The following is a 12592-nucleotide window of genomic DNA, read 5'->3' on the forward strand; positions in this document are numbered from 1 at the left end:
ACTTTGGGACTGAACTTACGAGCGTGGTAAATCACCAGGACCAAACTTGGGCTCCCCTGGTCTACAGTATTTGTTGCATTTGAAAAAGTAACTTAAAATTTCTTCTACATGAGTTAAACTTATCATCATCATCATCATCATAATCAGATTCAGATTTAATAAGATGACATGGATTGTGATATGGACAGGAGGAACAAGATCATTCTTATCTGCATGTGCATCATGCCCCTTATGTACTAGGACTCTTACTGGTGTGTGGCATGTCTAATTCATTGCAACTGTCTTTTAGAGATGGACGATCTGGCAAAAATTTAACACTACAAGACTTCAAGACATTTCAAGATATATACTATTTACAACTATGTTTAGTTTTTCTGATGTTTAATAAGTGACAACAGAAAAACAAAAAGTGCTACCTTTCAAAAACTGTGTGCAATGTGTGTACAAATTTTAACACATAATAACTTCAGTAAATCCAGGTACACAGGCCTAATCATGCACTCTTGTAATGAAACACTCAGTTCATGTGTTTACTGAAGTACATGATATGTTCACAAAAGCCTATTGTGACATTATATATCACAAAAATGAAAAAAAAATTCACAAAAATGAAAAAAATCATCGCATTGCCCACACAACTGTCACTACGCACTACAGACCTTTTCATGAATGTCTCTGCATAAGAGACAGACATGAGGGCTAAGATACTAAGCTGAAATGAGTGCTTGATACTGTAATTTCTTATCTGAAGCTCAAAGCCATATCAGCATATAAGCTTCTATTAACCCTTATTATTGTATCTAATAACACAAATCTATAGCGAGAACAATCACCAGGGTTATATCTGTTATCCAGCCTTTCCACTGCATGCATTCAGAGTCACTAGATCTCGCACAATGCTAGCAGCTTCACTGTTATCTCATTTGCAGAGTGCTATAGCTGCAGCTTTTGTGTTAGCTGCTCATAGCTTTTCTCCATCCTCATTAATTAGCATGGTCGATTAGCAATTAAAACGGCTGTTAATGAAAGCCTGTCCTCCTCTCCCACCTGTGAACGCAAATCACAACTGAACGGAGAACACAATAAGACATGTCTGCCAGATTTAATAGGGAGGAGGTGGAGATCATGCTGTAAAACAGAGCCTTGTACAGACATGGGCAAAAAGCCCACTACTTTACTGCAGTGGGAGAGGGCAGAGAGCTTGAGTCACGAATTGTTTTTTAGTCCCCTTGTTTGCATGCTCTGAAAGTATGAAATGCAGCTTGCAGTGGTTGTCAGTTGTTATCAATGCAATTTCGAGGTTAATTGTGAATATCAGAGTGTAAATTATAACAATAAGCTGCTACGCATTACAGTGATTTTACCATGGTTACCACAGTGTTGTTAGTTGTAAAGCAAAGGCTTAATGCTTTTAAACAACAAATTACAATATGCTAAAATATCATGTTCAATAAATACTTTATTTTTAATCATAACTTAAATAACAGTTCTTTTAAATAAGTCTGTATGTATGTGTGTATGTGTTTCAAGTGTCTTATAATGGCTTTGAACACAGTTCTGCCAATTATTATTATTCTGTTTAAAGCTAGAGCAAGCTGTATATCATGTTCTTGTTACACCGATAATATGTAGCAACTGACATAAAAATGTATTTTAAATTGCACAAAATACTTAAAAATATAACTGATCAATATATATTTAAACCTGTGGTCTGCACATATAAGCACAAAGCAATTTCTGTGGCTTGGCAAAAACAGTGCTGAATGTTGTTTAACATCTGAATTTCTCATTTGTCTCATACATGCGTCTCGTTCACTCAGGCTTACATCTCCACGCATCAGACTCTGATGGAGTTTAGTAAATACAGTCATTCACACAGCCAGTAGCAGCTGTTAAGTCACTGCTTTCTCGGCTTCGTTAAAGCAAAAGGTCACAAGACCCCACTGCTGCGTGATGCAGCTGACTGACAGAGGTGCACTGCAGGTGGGGCTAGTGGACACACAGGTTCAGCTAGCTGACTGCTATGCTAAAGGCTAAATCAAGGCTAAAGGCCATTACCCCAGGAGACTGGCAGTTCCTTTGATATGCCTCTCCAACGTTCGCTCCCTCAAAAACAACCTGGTCTAACATTAACTCAGACTGTAAGTGACTAAGTGCACTGCGGGAGAGGAGAGATTAAGACCGATTATGCATTTAAGTGCCAGTATCAGCGGCAATACTTAGACAGTATCGGTGCAAACCTACCTGTGACACTGACTTAGTGACACTGATTTAAAGTGATAAGCTAATTAAGTCATCATTGTAACTGCAGGACAGGTTACAGCAAATATGGCTGTGTGATTGCAGAGTGCATTTTAATTAACATGCTTGCACACATTTTCGCCAAACCTTAAAGAAAAAGGGTATGTACTTACACTCCCATTTAAGGTAATGGACGTAAATGGGTTGTTACCATTTGTTACCCTGTTCTCCACCTAACGTTCAAAATTTTTATACATGTGGATTATGCCTTATTCAATAGATCTTATGCGAGAAGATAAGCCTAGAAGTGGAATCGTAATTGTGTTTATTTTGCTAATGAGATTCTATTTAAAAAATAAGAAACGAGGGCTGTCCTTTTGATGTGTGAGAAGGCTGCATCTTCATAGTAACATTACCACTGTGAGTGAAGCGTATATAGAGTGAGCAGAGCAGGGTGATATTTAGATTGTCCATCTGTTGTGTTAACATGTGTGACTGGTCTGGCAGGGTCATTAAGCTTGTACCCTGTCACTATCACTTCTCCATCTGTTTATGCACTCCTCCTGCATGGCTTGACTGCTCCATCAAGGGACAATATCACTGTCCTCTCTGTCTGCACGCCCTCTCTCTCCTTCACTTTCTATACTGCATGTGCATCACATTCAGTCAAGCACACTTACACACAAACACACTGACAGAATGTCTCATATATTTACCAAAGCACACACAAACACACACACCTACCTCTCTCTTACAGTGGGCATCAGGGGAGCATTCTGCCATGCTAGCACGTCTGGCACGTTTTGGTTTCCAGCTGTGAAAGCTGATATGAGTGACAGAGCACGGTGTGCAGGCATTCACAGAGAAAATGGTCAGCACATTGTGTGACTGACTAAAAATACAACGCAACAGTTTTTACCTTTGAGGAACCCTCAGGGCCTTCTCATGATTTCTGTGAAATAAAATAGTACATGTCTATAATTTTTTGTAGTAATCATTATATTTCATCCAAATTTTAGTTGGAAAAAGGGGGTTAAATTCTTTAAATGCTCATTGGAAAACTTATCCTATCTGAATTTTTTCCTCCATTGTATCTGGGTAGATAAAGCCAACCACTGGTTAGGATTTTGGGAGCTTGAGCGGAGGCTTAAAGCATCACCTTAACCACTAACACAATTAAAATTGACGTAGGAATCGACCAATGATGTTTTTGATTTACAAAAAAAAACATCAGTCTAGGCCTTCTGGAAGTCCTAGATATGTCACTGACTGTGAATATGAGTGGCAGAGTGACCAGTGGGTTTTAGTCAGTTGTTTAAAAAAATGGAAAACAGCAGCAGCTCTACGCCAGAGCTCTTTACTGAAGGAGGCACTATAAAACTACTACAAGACAGAATATATGTTAACATGCCTGTTACAAACTTCAAATAAAACATGGAATGTCTCTTAGAAGCTTCAAATGTCTGTGTTTTATCTTTAATGACCAAATCCGTTCACAGGAATTGCCATTAGCGTAATGCTAACCAACTACGAGAATCCTATGAGAAAGCAGAAATTAACATTATTGTAGAGGTGTTTTTACTCATTTTCTACTGAGTTTGATATTTATGGCTTGAACTGAAGGCCTAGCTCTAACAATCGTGGTTCACCACTGCTTTTTATTTTTTTTACACACTGAAACTGGGTCTACCCCCTCTCTGATTAGTTTATTATTAACTAACTGTATATTTATTATTTATCATATTTTGTCCAGAGCCTCGAGATTGGTCGGTGAGTGACCATTAGGGGATTAAATATCTGATCTCACAATGATTTGGCTCAATCACAAACCTTAAGGAAGTGTTTGATGCATCATGAAATTGGAAATTCACCATGTTTTAAATGGATTTAATAATTGTGGTAGAACTCAAAATTCTATAAAAAAAAAAACATACATAAACTTAAAGTGAACCTCCAACAGCTCAAAGCGTTCGTCGTTGGGTCCACAACACTGGATGATCTCCGAAATCGCACTGAAAGAGCCGTGAGTATCACCCTGTAATCACCCTGTATTATCGTAATATTCCACCTTCAGATTGCATCACAATGCAATGTATTCAATTTTACACTTATAGTGGCCACTCTTTAAACATGTTCACAATGCAGACACATCAGCCAAAATTTGTATGATAAATTATCTTGGTTGCAATTACATGGAAAACATACGTGGCAATTCACAGCAAACTCCAGGACTTGAGGATGTTTAACCCCTTACCAAGCCAAAGTCAAGAACGCTGTCATCAAAATGCACGTAGAACAGCAGGTCATCTGGAAGAGAATAACAGCCCCTTATCTTCCCCCTGTTGATGACTAAGGGGGTTTGGGAATAGTAAGCGACTATCACCTCATATTTATACTCCACACTGACAAATAAAAGTGCCAAAAATGGTTCTTTGTGAGATGCCACAAAAGAAACACTTTTAATTACCCCAAAAAAGGATCAGTGAATGTTTGTTTGGAGAATCATGTTTGTAAATGCGATGGACGAGTGTGAAGAACCTTTTGAAAGTTAACCTTACACATAATACAACGGTTCTAGGAACAACCCTTAAATTGGTATAGGGCCTTTACATTATGTGAAGGTTCTTTATCCCCTTAAATTGCCAGGGCCCACCAGTGGGCCTAAAGTTTTACTACACACTTCTGTAACCTAAGAATAGCTGACAAGTTTGCATTGAAATCCCTGTAGTTACTGAATAATAAGCCTTAGTATGTAAAAAGCCTGGGATTTTCAGGGTTTAAACCTTTAAAAGGTTTTTCACATTCATTAATCTCTATAATCTAACATTCCTGTTCCTTAGGTAACTAAAAGTGGTTCCTCTATGGCTTCCCTCACAAAACCTTCGTAGTACCCTTTTTAAGAGTGTCTAGCAGATCAGGAAATCATGGATGACCACTTGAGCTCAAGACTCAGGTGACAAAACAGGTCAAATATGAATGTCAATATGTCAGTTAGATAGTGTTCATGACAATTTCAAGGGGTATCAATAATTTTGACAAGAAATTTTGAGAAGATCAATTTTCCCCTCACTAAAAGATGAAATTTGTCATATTTTCAATCCAAGATTAAGACCCAAGAACAAATTTGCTTTTTCCCACAGCCAACAAGTGAACAGACATTTGGCATAATTCCAATTACTTCCCAAGTCTATTGGAGTTGCTGCTGCAAATTGACCCTGACATGAACAAAAACATCTGGCAAAAAGAGGGAAAAAAGCAAGTGGGGTAAATGACCACCAGAGCAAAACCATGCAGAACTAATTAATTACATTCACTCAAGATAAGATCATGAAGGCTGAAGCAGACAAAGTAAACTCCTTCATAAAGGACTGCATACCAAATGTGAGCAACATCAAGCAGCTCTCAAACAGCTGTGAGAAGGATTGTGATTCCTCTGTAATTATCTGGATTTCTGCATGAACGACTCCTAAAATGTGATCTGACCTTCACAGTCATTATAATCAAGACAACCCTATTAACAATCAGCACACGCAAAGTTCTACATTGCCTTATCTTTGGAGAACAAAACGTTGAAACAGTCAAGGTCATTGACGGACAAGGTATACGAAGGCCTATGTTTTTTTAACTACTGGAATCTGCTATATTCACAATAACTTTAAAGAAGCAACAGGTAAAATTGAAGCTACAGTTACAAGGTCAAGTACAATAACAGTGGAATGGTTTACTCTTACTTCCTAATGACATACTTACAGATACTAAAGGGAAATTCCACTAGTTTTTCAAAATGTTCTGCATTATTTAAACAAATATAAACCCATTTTATTTACTCTCCATAATAATCATTGACCTGACAAGCATCATCTGAGTTTTACTAAGTAATGTTTATGTTAAAATAGTGGTAAATCTTTAAAAATATGCTTTCTTTGGGAGCTGTTTTGCCTTACATGTACTTTTATAATCTGCGTGTACCACCCTCCCCCATGAATAGATTTTAAAAACACATTTTAGGCAAAAATTTTCTCTGAACTATTCATTTAACAACTTGCAAGGTGAGGCAGCTTCTGATCCTCGACTGTCTATTTGCTGAAAATATCATTTATTTATACATACATTTCTTTCATACATTTGAGCCAATCTGTTCATGTTTTGGACTATTGATAAAATGTATAACCCAGCCTCTTTCAACCTTCAGATATATGCTCAAAACATTCTGCAGTAGACTTTCTTTATAAAACTTGAACACTTAATGATCACAAGCCGTCCATGCCCTGAAGCAGTAAAGCCCTGGTGTATTACAGGCCTTGTGGGCTGACAAGTCTATCTTTTCTACCCACAGGAAAAATGCTTACTTCAACCTGCTGCAAATGAATTGTTTACTTTATTTTTAAACAGAAATTATGGTTGTACTGATCCCAGGTCTCTTTTAGGGAGTTGACTACAAGCTGACACCATGTTAAAGTTCAACTAAGAGAAAGGAGTAAGCAATGTACTGCTGTTCTGCAAACGACTCAATGTACAGCATCTGTCACGATCCAACAGAAGTTTGGGCACATTTTTAAACTGCCAACATGGTTTTCTTAACATCACACTATAGTATCAGCAGTGGTGTCGGCCTGAAGTGCGAGATCAGCCAGATACAGAAAAGGCCAACTGTCTATACTATCAGGGCAACTCCAACAGAAATTAATGGACACAGAATGTTTCTGTTTAAAACAGAAATATTGTAATAACATAAATGTAATAATAATAAATATAATAATCATAGTAATAGATTACAAATTCTATAGTCCCAGCCTGGTATAGAATGTGTCAACTGAAGCTGTTCTTGTTCAGTACACTAACAGCATTGTTGTGGTCATTGATCCTGGAGCTGCTCTGCCATATAGTAAAGCCTATACAACACAATAAATCAGTGGGCAACATTAAAACACTGGAGAGAGAATTGTAAAATTACATAGCAAAGTCTAGAGAGCCCCAGTTATCCAGTCTTTCCAGTTTAGCAGTAACAATGAAGGGAATGACACAGTGGAACATCGATTCATTTTCTTTAGATCAATGTGAAGTAATGGGTTGATTAAAGCAACAATAAAAGCAGCAAAATAAATAAATAAATAAACAAACAAACATTTCATTTTTTTTCTTTGTCCTTTCCACCCCATCATCCCAAGGTTAGTGATATGAGTGAAAACATTTATGATGTACTTACCTTGTCAAAATAGCAAGCTTTATGGTCAGTGTTACAGTTTATCCAACTAGTATGTCTGTATGAAAACTGAGAAAATGCTGACTGATGTGTTATTCACCAACTTGGACTGGACTGTTGAAAGTGGGCCGTAATATACAGGACAGGCATTAGGAAGAAGAGGCATCTGCAAGTGAACCTATTATGTATCAAGACATCTACAGTCTTAAAAGGGGAATTCCACTGCTTTTCCAGTAAAACTGACTGATTAAGAAAATCATTAACATGTAAACAAAGTCATTCCAAGTGGTTCGGTGTGAAATTTACTAGAGAAACTTACAATCAGAAATGTTCACATTGGTGGTGATGGGAACCAGATGTCTGCCTCTAAAAACTTACTTATGGAAAGTTATGACACTAAATGTTTCTGAATATGTTGCCTGGGTCCTGAGCCTGATTTACGATAGTTTTGAGAAGGTTTTGGCTGAAAACATATTTAATCCATTCATTGCTGAGAGGTGCATGCAGGGCACTGGAAGACAAAACAGTCTTCAAAACAGTCTTTTCTGAGATACCAAACATCAACATTCCATATAAAGCTCTGAAGACACATGCAGGTTCACTGGTCATTTTGGATTGTAAATGTAATGACTATGTTTGCTTTATGGCTTTATTAGACACCTGGTTCCTATCATCACCACTTACACCAAACCACTCTGAATGATCTGGTTTATGTTTTAATGATTTAACTGTGATTTTAGTCCCATATGAATGCTCCATGTAAGTCACTATGTTATTTAATGTTTATTAATTCAAGGCAAATTGACTTATTGATAAAAATGCTGTTCTGTGGAAAAGGACTTCCTTAAGCATGGAGGCACTAAAAGGAGTGTTTACTTGTGTTCTCTGTGGCTAATCAATGGTTAGCATAAATGAAATAGAGGCAAAATTTAATGTTTTGACATGTTTTCTGAAGTAAAGGCAGTGTGTAAATTAAGTAGCCGCTCCCATCTCTGTCATGTTGTTCCACGCATATCGGTCACAAACATTATAGGCGTCGCGTGGTAAATTGCCATTTCTCCACTTCCGCAAGAAAAATGAATCCCATCCAAATAGTACTTTAGTCTTAACTTATTCATATCAGCGGCCACAATAAAGGTGGGTGCTTTTGTGGGATGTATTAACAACAGCCATGTTCGAAAAGGTGGGCAGCAGTCTAGGCGCACTGCATTTCTAGACTGCTATGAAAGCATTTCCAATCAGAAGAATCATTTCAATACAGGCAAAAAATGCAGCCTACAATCTGACTATTTAAGACACTACCAGAGTATCCTTCACACTGTTTTGTAATCCATAATCTTTGCGCACATGACCCAAAGAAAGTTCAAGAGCAACGGCAGCAGATGGAGCCACCATATCTGTAGAATTCATGTTCAAATGTAAGTCGTCCATAGAAGCTATGTCACAAAAGCGTGTACATGTTGAAATTAGTTTAATTTGTATATCAGCTTTGATGGATTGATGGATTACCTATAATCTGTCTGTCTTTGGAAGATGGCCTAGCTAAACTTAGCCCTTTGGATAGCTCATACCACCAATCTCATCCACAAACGGCCAGTGTGGTGGCAGGTTTTCATTCCAACCAATCAGGAGCACACCTCATATAGAAATCCAATTCCAAAAAAGTTGGTATAGTATGTGTAAGAAAAACAGAGGTTGAAAATCATGGGCATTCATTTGTGGTTTTCAACCTTTTTCTTTATGCACAGAGAATTCTCTGAATCTTTCAATGATATTATGCACTATTCAGGGTGAAATACCTAAAATCCCTGGCTGACAAACGATATTTTCAAACTGATTTTTGCTGATGCATTTTTGGCAAAGTAGCGACCCTCGACCCATCCTTGCTCATAAAGGACTAGGTATTTCCTGGATGCTCCTTTTCTGCACAAGCGTGATTGTGTCACCTGTTTAAGATGTTTTTCAGAATGTATGTAGAAAGTCCTAAACTTCTCCCATCCCAACTATTTTGGAAAATGTTGCAGCCATCAGTTTTAGAAGAAACGTATATGCATATAGAAACAATGAAGTTGATCAGATGAAACATTACACATCTTGTCTTTGTACTGTTTTTCACTTAAATACAGGTCAAAGCAGATTTATATCAATGCTTTCTGTTTTTATTTGCATTTCACCTACTGACCCAACTCTTTTGGAACTGGGTTTGTTTGAAGACAGAGTCAAACTGGGAGAGCAAGTATCAGAATAAGGTGGAATGATCCCTTTGTGGATAAGATGGGTGACCCTTAGTTAATACTAACACTGCACTGGTACACCATTCTGTTTTGCTTTTAGTATTACAAAAAAAGAATCTTCATAGGACAGTCTTGCTTTTAGAACTCGTTCTAGATAAACTTACAAGTCAGAATTGTTCATAGTGATGGTTATAGGAACCAGATGTCTGAAGCGTTTCTACGCCTCTAACAGCTCCCTCACAGAAAGTTTTTACATGAAATGGGTATGCATGCGCTGCCTGATGCCCGAGACATTGGTTCATGATTTCACGTTTCATGATCTTTTGACCTACAATGTATTTTTTAAAACATTACTAATAATAGAAATACATTCAGGGCAATGGAAGGCAAAATAGTGCCCAAAGAAAACCTATATGTTTTTGGGTTTACCTCTATTTTACCATCATCAACATTACATATGAGAACTCAAAGAAAATGTGGGTTGACTGGCGGTTTTAGGTATAGTGGCTATATTTAAAATGGCTATATTTCTGTTATATACCTCGTGACCTCTGGTTCCCATCACCCCTACTGTAAAGAAACGAGTCTGTAAGTTTCTCTACAAAATCCACCTGAAAAACTTAATTATGCATAAAACCTCTTCAGATACCTGGTTCCTATCACCACCACTGTGAACAATTTAGACTCGATAAGTTTCTCTAGAATGACACAGTGGACACAGTGGAGTTCCCCCTTCAAGGCCATCAATGTAGTCTACAGATCCTCATATTGCCGAAGAGATGCTGAAGGAGCAAAAAGTTATAAAATAGGTCACATGCTGAAGAACAAAGTAAATATATCCAGGAATTAATGCAGGACAACAGACAACCAACCAAAAAGACAGTTCAATCAGTGAAACCTAAACATTCATCAATCACCATTCTGGAATGACGAAAGGAAAAAGAAGCTTCAGGAAAAATCAAGCTTTTTACAAGAGAAGGTGAACAAAACACAGTTGATTCAGTAAAAACATAAAAGAATAAGCTGACAAGCTGATTAGGAACTGCTGACTCATGTCTTGATTGAGCACAAGAGCTGCAGACCAGTGGACTGCAAATTCCAGTACAGTACAGACCACCGGGGTCTTCAGAGGGGGTAATTGCCATTTTAGGTCTAATACTAAGCTTAGATGATTCAAAGCATCAAATTAGCAGTCATGGAGAAAAAACCTGACAAATAAAGCTCCAACTATGGCAGACACTGCATAAATGAGTGTATAATCATGAGGAAAGAGCACTGCATATAGAGACACCTCGCTGTGGATGAGTCTAATTCTAATCATACGAAAGTAACTAGTGTTCCCACGAGAAAGTGCGTTTTCTCACCTCTTTCTCTCACCATGAAAATGTTCTGCAGCTGCATCTCACCTCAGTGACACACACTCACACCTAAGGCTTTTTATATCTCTCTCCCTCTGGTGCAGAAGTCTAGATACAACAAAATGTCTGTGATCTTTAGTGTTTGTTTAATACAACTAATACTGCACAGCACTCTTGTAAAACTTGGTTAAAATCAGTATGTTTATAAATTGGTTGGGGAAAGTGCTAGTGCTTGCTTGTGCTCGATGAGCCCTTACTTCATGGCTTCAGCAGTCAGTGAGCCGTAATAAACTTATCAGATTTCCTGAGGTTCTTCTGTACTGAATATTATACAATGGGCAGTTCTGGGTTGAAGCCAGAACAGACTTATGACCAGGGCTGAAAGGGTTATTTTAAAAATGAATGCTGGTTCAGATTACTGATTACCTTTTACAACTGTAAAACTATAACCTAATCAAAAGGATTACTACATTACAGTATTGTGATCTGATTACTTTCCTTTACATTTGGATTACCTGTCTTTTTAAAGTAAAAAAAAAAAAAGGGAAAAACAATTAAGATGGCTTTAACCTTAAACTTTAACTGCACTGTTTTATGAAGCTAAATGATAGGTTACAGGTCTCTTAATTGTTTGTGCTTTATACCAAAGTCAATACCAAAAGGTCAATCTATAGTCAATCTTCTTTTGAGACCCCTCATTAGAAATAACTATAAACAAAGACCATCCTAAAAACTCTAGCTGACCATCATTTGTGTTCCATTTAATAAAAGGCCTGTACTGGCTCAATAGTATCTTTACACGGTGTGTTGTGTTTAGACTTTGACCATCTGCAGCTGCTATGTGATTTATTGACGGTATCTCACAGATTTCAGCGTTTTCAGAAATGTCCTACGAGGCACTCAGTTCACAGAAGAACTAAGTGGGAGCTGATTGTTTTAGTTATCGAAAACAATCAATGAGCCATTTTAACATTTTTGCACCCACCATTCGAAAATTATTGAAGAACAAAATCGTATATGCAAAAACTTCACTATTCACAAGACCCTTTTAACATTTATACATCTGTTCCACATTATTCTTCTTAAAGTTAACATTCACTCACTTCTACAGAAGTCCGTTTCTGCCACTTAGTCCACACTGGCTGTCCATAATAATGAGAAAGTAAAATATACTTATGAGATACTAACTTATTCTTTTGAGTTTGTAAATAATGACAGTCAGTTGTTATTATGAGATACAAAGTCATAACTATGAGATACTACGTCTTAACTGAAATGTTCTAAATAGCAAATTTTTTTCAGTGGCAGAAATGGCCTTCCATACATTCAAATTCAAAATCCATCTATTCAAACTGTAGAATTTGATACTTTTCTACAGATAAAAGACCACAGCCAAATAAAAGACAGTAAACTGTTGATTTTGAGGGAGCTTCTTCAGATTTCTCTGTTGGCAGCATATATATATATTTACATTTACACACACACACACACACACACACACACACACACACACACATATATACACATATATATTTAATTTACTACCCAACCCTGCC

Source organism: Colossoma macropomum, unplaced genomic scaffold, assembly GCF_904425465.1.
Source record: "Colossoma macropomum unplaced genomic scaffold, Colossoma_macropomum, whole genome shotgun sequence".
Lineage (NCBI taxonomy): Eukaryota > Metazoa > Chordata > Actinopteri > Characiformes > Serrasalmidae > Colossoma > Colossoma macropomum.